This window comes from Eretmochelys imbricata, chromosome 18 (genome assembly GCF_965152235.1).
Source record: "Eretmochelys imbricata isolate rEreImb1 chromosome 18, rEreImb1.hap1, whole genome shotgun sequence".
Taxonomy (NCBI): Eukaryota; Metazoa; Chordata; order Testudines; family Cheloniidae; genus Eretmochelys; species Eretmochelys imbricata.
In genome coordinates this window covers 8,932,075-8,940,937 of record NC_135589.1, presented here as the reverse complement: position 1 = coordinate 8,940,937, position 8,863 = coordinate 8,932,075, and positions in this window count along the sequence as shown.

Here is an 8,863-nt window from a genome sequence, read left to right as displayed (position 1 = left end):
GGGTGGGGCTCGAGAGACTACTTCCTGCCCCATGTTGCCTTGTTCTACCTCACTCTAAGCCCCTTCTACTTGTGGCTGTGTCTCAAACCTGTCCAAATGGAATTAAGGCAGTTCCCAGTCCAGACAAAACAAATCATTAAAAATCAGAGCCACTGCTGAAACAATTGCTGCAGGACAAGAATTAACATTCCAAATTATTTCATGGACTACTTTAAGAAAGCCTCTGTTACATATTATCATAGGTTCTTCCTGTGCTTATAGAAGTCACAGTGACCTTTTCTCTGTCTGCCAGTCTACCTCTCCTTATGCCAAGTATGGCTATAAAATTCACATTTTAGCAGATAGTGAACGGGATCCTCCCCCTAGCCCTCCTGACACTAACATGTTTCCCAGGATTTAGGAGTGTTATTCCTTCTGCCTGAAACAACAGCAAATTCCATATTCTGCACATGGTCTTATGTGGTGCAGGGAAAGGCACTGTGCAAACTTTCCCACACAGGCCTCGAAATGCACCTCCAGTCCTGACCTGCAAACCTACCTAACTCTGCCAGCCCTCACTCTCCAACTGCCCCTCGTTCACTGATGCATTTATTGACATAGGAAATACTCCATCTTGAGGCAGATTATCTAGGATACCACACGATCTTCAGAGAGAATTAAAATCTGGGCCTTATGCCCGGAAAACAAAACAAAAACACCATCAACATTTCCTCAAATTAAAACAGGCAAGAGAACATAGTACAAAAGGGAAGAACTGGTAACATTCATGAGGACAAAGCAATACGGATCTGAATAGAAATAGCTTACACTATGCCTCAAAGGGAGCCACAGACATATCCAGTGTGTGAGTCCCACAAATCGGATTCCTGAACCGAGAGGGCCTTGCCTCCCGTTCAGTTCAGATGAAACCATGGGATGGAGACCAAGGAAAATTCAGTCACCTCTAATGGCCTTGGGGGAAGACTGATGAGTGTTTAAGTCCAGAAGAGACCATTAGAATATTCAGTCATTTAGTCTGACCTCCTGAATATCACAGGACTTTAAATTTCACCCAGTTACCCCTGGATGGAGCCCAATAATTTGGCTCTAGTCCAATATTTAGCTAGCACATATCTTCCAGAAAGGTATGCAATCTTGATCGAAAGTCATCAAGAGATGCAGAATCCATCACTGCCCTTGGTAGTTTGTTCCAAGTAGTTTGTGATTAACCATCAGTGTTAAAAATGTGCACCTAATTTCCAATTTGAACTTGTCTGGCTTCAGCTTCCAGCCATTGGTTCCTGTGATACCTTTCTCCACTAGGATCAAAAGCCTTTTAATACCCAGTGTTTTCTCCCCATGAAGGCACTTGTACACTGTAATCAAGCCACCTTGCAATCTTCTTTCTGAAGATAAACCGATGGAGCTCTTCAAATTTTTCACTGTAAGCCCTCAAATATTTTTTTGTGGCTCTTCTCTACACCCTCTCCAATTTTTCCACGCCTGTTTTCAAATGTGGACCCCAGAACCGGATGCAGTATTCCGGTCTCATCAATGCCATATACAGAGGTAAAAATCACATCCCTACTCTTACTCGGTACGCCCCTGGTTATACATCCAAGAGACTGCAGTGGCCCACAGCATCACATGGGGAACTCGTGTTAAAATTCTTTTCCTGTGGCCACAGCCAGTATTGCATCTCAGGGAGGAGGGCTTCAAAGACAAGAGGCTATTTTGCTAACCCATTGTGTCATTTAACCCACCTGCTTAGAGCATTCCATTTCTCCCTCCCCCATGCCCCAGGAGCTCCACCCTCTCCCACCCCCACACCATTCTTCCTTATTGCTCTGCAGCAACTTTGCCTTGCAGAAAAAGTGCGTGAATGGGGTAGGAAAGTGCAATATTCCTCACCTGCCATCAGGGGCTAAGTAGTTTCCCATCACAGGACTCACACCTCCAGCTGGCTGAGGAAGCATGAGATCAGATAACAGACCCCCTGCGCGTAAGCACATTGCATTGCCTCTGTACCACTGGGTCACAAAATAGTATGGTTCTGCTGTTTAAGCAATACCCTCCAAACTTCTGCCCTCCCCCCATCCCCAGTGACACGCGTCTTCCTGTGTAATTTGTAACGGACACCATTCTAATAAGCAGCATTAGTATCTGCACTCTATAAAAGTGACATGGGAGAGGAGACCAATATCCCTATTCCTGCTGGCAGGATAATGAATTATTACACCAATGCTCTATTATCCAGGAGCTCTGGGTGTCAAGCATAGTGTTGGAAAATGGTTATAAAGTGTGACTCAAAAAATCACACATGTACTTGCATAATAGTTTGTTCTTCTATAGCACCTTCCATCGGGAGAGCTCAAAGCACTTTATAAACATTAGGGTGAAATTCAACCCTGTGCAGATGGCTAACACTCAAAATAGGATTTAAGTGGTTCATAGACTTTATGCTGGCTCACTGCACAAAGCTGAATTTTACCCATGAATGAACTAGACCTCAATGCCATTGCAAGGTGGGTAGGTACCATTAGGCTCATTTTATGGGGGAGGGAGAGAGAGATTAAGGGAGTTGCTCAAGATCCCAGGGAGTCTGTATTGGAGCCAGGAATAGAGCACAGACCGCAAACATTTAGACACCACAGTGAGAGGTGCTCTACAGATGCCTGAACACAAAGTAACCCAGGTTTCCATAATAATCACCCATCAGTTTATGTTCCTGGGAGGTAGAACTGATAGTATCTCCATTTTACAGATAGGGAAATGAAGGCACAGAGCAATTAAGTGACTCATGCAAGGCCAAACAATGAGTCAGTGGGAGAGCTGGGATTAGGCTCAAGAAATAGGTGCCTGCTTTGGGTCACTAAGCGGTTTATCTCTAGTTCAAATCCAACCCTGAATTGGTAGTAGAGAAAATCTATGAAAAAAACAAAGTGGTGATTGTTTTTACCTCAATTTTCTAACTTCCTTGAGTCAGCACCGATAATACTGTTAGTATCTGATGGCCGTTTGGTGGCTTCTCTGCAATAATGTGGTGGATTTGGTCTAGTTTCCCCCTGGACAGTCGTCCACTTCCATGCTTGGCACCTCTTTTGGCAGATTCAACAGAAAGGGCAAAGACTGAAAGGGGTTTACAGATACTTAGCCGACGAATCTAAAGTCCCACTTATGCTCCAGAAAAATTGCATGGTGGGAGACCTGGTTACACACTGGACAGTGGTAGCAGTAACTGGGCCACCCAATTTACACTTACTCCTTTTCTTTTTGCGAATACAGACTAACACGGCTGTTACTCTGAAACCTTTCATATGGTTGTACCTACAGATTAGGGAGGGTCTATGATCACGTATACCGCAATATTTTTCCTCATCAGGTGATCCTGAGTGTGTCCCTCATCATGGATGTCCCCTATCCTAGTTAAAACACAGTTCCATCCTGTAGAATAGATGGAACCTAATCATCCAGCCTTGGACAGCAGCTTTGCTCTGGAATACATTTACAGACTGAACAAAGTTTTAGAGAATAATCTTTTGCAGGCAGCTCTACACAAAGATGGATTTGAGCCCTCTCAGCTTTGCTCAGATCTGCATCTGAATTGTGTGTTTGTCCCTTACCTCCATAATGAGCCAAAACAAGCCCTAGGATCCAAACATCACAGTTCAGGCTTTTCTCTAACTTTAAATTGATGGCTGTTATCCAAATAGGAGCACTCTAAAGCTATTGAATAAACAATCATTCCCCATTATGTGGAAGGGAAAAAGATTTACAAAATGGAATCTGAATTGGTTTGCGCATGACCATCTCTAGGAATTGGCAAGTACTCCTAGTCCTGATCCGAGAGCCTCTGCAACCAATTCTGCTGTTTGGAGAGATTTTAGGTGGAGTGCTATTATTTACCAACTTTCTCAGCATCTTTACAATCTACAGAAGAGGACACGGTTCGCTGCCATGAGGAACATACAGATCTAAATAGCTGCCTGTGTTGGGCTGTACACCGCTAGCCAGCAGTCATAGTAGAGACAACAGGAATCCACAGCTGAATTTCCATAAACTGTTTTCCCATTTAGTTTTGATCTGACTCAAGTTGCACATTTCACTGTGGGTGGCCCGAAGGCAGGGCTCTCAGAGCACTTGGACACAGTCAGCATTGCATTGTATTCTCCTGCCTGCTGGAACTTGAGTCCATTTGCCAAATTCAGTACCAGTCCCTTCAGCAGTTTACAGGAAATAGGTGCAAGTTCATTTGTTTGTTTTATTTCCCTACCACCAGGTGGATCAAGCTACTGATCCAGAATAAGAGAAAGGATTGGATCCCATTTGAATTCTTGTTCTCTGGAGTGGGCAGGAGCTCATGGACGGAAGTGTAGTAGTCACGGAGCGACAGGAGGAGGCCCTTGTGTTGATGGAGACCCATAGGACATTGTTTATAGCATTCAGGGCCAGTGATAAATAGTAATCCTCTCCTAGACTAGGTACCTGCATGCCAATTTTCTGCTAGGAACAGATTTACAGAGGCCCAATGGGGCAGAGGCAGGATGGGCTGGTAAGGATCCTGCTCCACTGCTGTGAAGAATATGAGAATTATGTTACATTTGTAAGAATATTAGGTAGCTGTAGGCTTCAGGGTAATGGTGTTGCTGGCTAAAGGGTAAATAAGGTTTAAAATCAATCTTTGCTTGCTTTGATCTGCAGGAACCAAAAGGCAACAGCTGCAGACAGCAGCTATGGCCAGAACTCAAGGAACAGTGGAGGTGATCATTTCTTTGAGGCTTACCTCCACTAGTCTGGACTTGGGGGGCAGAAGGAAGGAGAAGAAGAAGAAGAGTGATCCTAGCTTGCAACCTTGAAACCGCAGGGGCATTCGGGTAGGAATTCTCACACAGTTTGAAAACAGTTACAAGCTGCTTTTGAGGAAACAAGTCCGCAGGCTGCATCTTGATCTTCAAGAAGAGAAGGGGGCAACAGCTAGGAACACAAAGGCTAACTAGGTCATATGAACCAGCTTAAGGGAAATGCTAGGCTTAGGTAAGATAATAAGCATTGACACTTCTATTGTTTTAACCTTTTTCTCCCAGCATATATCTGTACAGACAAATATTTTGTTTTGAACAAGGTGGCTGGTGTCCCTGCTGTCATTAGAAGTCCAAAGTCAGTCAGACCAGCTGGAGGTAACACTGCTTGAAACAGGGAGTGCTGTAGCATGATGATGTAATTTAAAAGTGGGGTGAAATTGTGCGATTGCATTTCAGACCAGTGCAGGTGTGCCTAAATACAGGGGCAGGCCACAGTTAAAGCTTAACCCCTGAGCCATAACACCTGTATGGAGCCACTCTCCTCGATAAGCAAAGAAAATGCACACCTAAAGTCACAAATGACCTCTTGCTAGCCCAACTTAGAAGCAGTACTCCATTCTCATGCGCCAATTTTCTTGCAATCCTGTCCTCTCCTGGCTTCCATGACTCTGTCCTCTCCTGGTGGTATTCTCTCTCTAATCATGCCTTCAGTGAGTCCTTCAGAAAATCTTCCTCATCTTCTTCTCCTCCCTCCAGCTGGGGGTTCCACAATGCTCCGTCCACCATCCCCTTCTCTGCCCACACCTTATCTCTAGGTAAACACACAAATGCAATGGCCATCTATACCTGAGGCACACAGTGTTTCACAAACACAGCCTTCATGAGAGGGAGTAGTTATTCCTATTTGACAAGAGAAACAGAAACACAAAATGGTTAGAAGTCTTACTCCAAGGTCACACAGAGTCAGTGGGTGGAGAACCAAGACTAGCATATAGAAATCCTGATCCCCTCAACCCCTAAGACTAGTCAGTGTCAGTCAGCTATCTCCCTTTACTATGATAAATCGGGGAACATGAGGTCTGCTGACTGAAAGGGCTGTAGCATAACTCCAATTTGATGACTCCCAAACTACAAAGAGTAAGCAGCCTTTCTGGAGAGTCTGACAATAAATCAAAATTGAAGGATGGTTAAAGCAACTAATTAAGTCCTGGGTTCAGTTCCCAGCTCTGTCACATTGTGTATGAGACTTTGGGCAAGATAATTTATAGTCTCCACCTCAGATCCCCATCCGTAAAGTGGGGCTAAGCGTACCACTCTCTGCTTTTATTAATATTAAAGACTCTCCTGCACACGGACTGTTTTTTACATCACCAAGCTCCCTGGGTCCCTAGGCACCACTGAAATACAAGGAAAAGACAGTATCTTGATCAACACACTAAGAACCAAGATCAACAATATCAAGCTGCATTTGTATTTTTTTCCCCTCCAGCAGTCTCTGCTTTTCTGGGACTTGTTTATTCATTTCAAAGCCTCGGACGACATCTAATCAAGCTGTTAAGGAGTCTCAGATTTGTGGCTGGTCTGGCACTTAGGGAGCTGTTAAGCAGTCAAAAACAGTTCTAGTCAGCAATTTAAAAGAAAAAGAAAAAAGATGGAAACATGGTTTCTTTATTCTTCACTTCCCACCCTCTATTTTCCTATTATGTTGAAATTGCACCAGGGATGACATAAGTAGTTCTCTTAGTGGAGAAGTTACTAAGTTCTCAGTGGGAATACCTGCCTGTTTTCGGCCTATATTGTGTGCACTCTGATAGTGATCCAAATTATGCTACAGAGTCTGAGGGGAAGCAATGATTTCAGCAGGCTTAAGGAAGGAGGAAAAATGTGATAGCTTCCAGATGAGCATATTATACTAAATTTAACATTCCTTTTGGTACTTAGAATTTCCACTTTTTCCCCTTCCATTTATGTAATTAGAAATCAAGCAGCAGGAAGCCATTCCTAGTCCAACCTCAGTTAGGAACATTACAGTCTTACTCCATAGAGTGAGACAGACCTGCCCTCACATGGAGCCATTTTGCATAATTTATTTGGACAGGTTCAAGACCTATTTTTGAACCAATACAATTTAAATTAAGCCAAACAAAGCCCAATTACAGGTTAGTTAAAAAAACAAAAAACCAACAAACCAACAAACCCAGAACGGAGAGGTCTTGGAAAAAAAAGAGAACATTCAATCTAAATTGCTAGCTATCCCTTTCCAGTCCTTACCTCTTTTAAAAGTCACAGTTTCTTTCTGCAAATTGAAAGAGGTCAGCACTGCAGTACGTACAATGGTGAATTTTACAGTAATGCTTAAAAGGGCAATATTCTCCAGAGCACACAGACAATACATGCTGTTTTGTGAAAGGAAGTTAACTTTATGACCCTTGCAAAAGCAGGTCACCTAAACTAGTTCAATTTCTCTCTCAAGGCCAAGCCGCACAATCAGCTAGCGCTTTTCATACACAAGTGTTGGCAGAGAATATTTTTTTAGGGCACCACAGCTTTAAGATTCTTTTGTCGTTTACCCAGAGATGCTCTCCTCTCTGGCTAAACCCATTAGCTTCCCAGGCTATTAGCGCTGCAGCACACAGAGAACTTAAACAAAAAAACCTCTCCAAGCCACAGAGGAGCCGTGGCTCCAAAGTACACAGCTCAAATTAAAAATTGGGGCCAGATAAAATGATTCAAAATTGGAAAGAAAAAAGTTACTGTTTCCAATAAACTGTTTTAATGACTAATTAATGCTGCCCAACAAGGGAGAGGAGGTGGAAAAAACAAGGACATGCTCTAGCAATGGTGCTGGATGGTATCACGGTTTGGTAGAGTCCAATCCTGCTCTGGCACTGAAACAGTTTTATCCAATGAATCTGTTGCTCACTCTGGGTACAGCCTGGCATGTTTCTTTGGCAAGTGAGATTTGTACTCAAACCCCTCAAAGGGATGTGGGGGTGGATGATTACTGTAATGCCCATACCAACTCCAGTTACTGTTGCCCAGTAATATTAGGAAGGAGTTTCTCAAGCCTTTTCTGATCTCTAAGCACCTCCTCAAAGTCCACCCCCCTCCTTTTTTGGCGAGGATTTTAAAAGCATTGTGCAATTTTTATTTTCCAGTGTGTGTTCTTTTTGGAGAGAAAGTTATTCTTTCCTCTGCCTGGCTCACCATGGAGCAGAATAAATTTTCAAAAAGGAAATATAATCAACACAGGCCTTTAATGTTAGTGTTAAAGTTACCAGTGCAGGAACAAGTCAGGATTATAAAATAAGCCCTATATAAATTTTCCCTTTATCATACAGGATGCCTTGGTGGAGTGGACATACAACATGTGATAGATCACATACACTAAGAGAGGAGCAGGAAGCTCTCCAGTAACAATTATTCTCATCTTGTGCTACAAAAGGATAAAGTTTGCGGCAAATGCCTCAACAAGAAGAGGAGAATAGATCTGAGTTCAGTGAAAGCAAAAAAAAGTCCACAGGAGTAGAAGTTAACAGCTGGTACCTCTTGTGGGTGGAGACAATGCAAAAGAGACCCTTCCACCAGAGGTCAGCTAGGAGAGAGCAAACTGAGAACAAATAGCGTACTTTTAAAAAAAAAAGTGTTTAAGAAAAAAAAAAAGGGGGGGGAGGGGCATTTAAACAGTTATTTACCTTAAACTACATGTTAAGCTCCAGAGAGAAGCTGGCACAATTAATTGCCAAAGCATAAAGAGCTGTAAGTACCATCTTTGTCCCATTCCAGATATAAAACCTTAGACTTAATACAGAAAAGAAAGAGACTGGGGGCCGGGGATGTGAAGGTAAAGCTCTCAGTCAGATAGCACATGCATCTGTTTAATTAGGTCACTATGCAGGGAACAGTTTCAAAGCCTAGCTCACTTCAAGACTCTTTAAAGTTTCAAGAAGCAGCATCAGTTAGGTAAACCAGTAAAACAGTCAGATTTGCACTCTCCTATGCTTGGAGAGGACAGAACTTAAGTCTTAACAGCAATTGTTGTAGGGACAGAACACTGGAATTTGTGTGCCTCCTAAAACCAG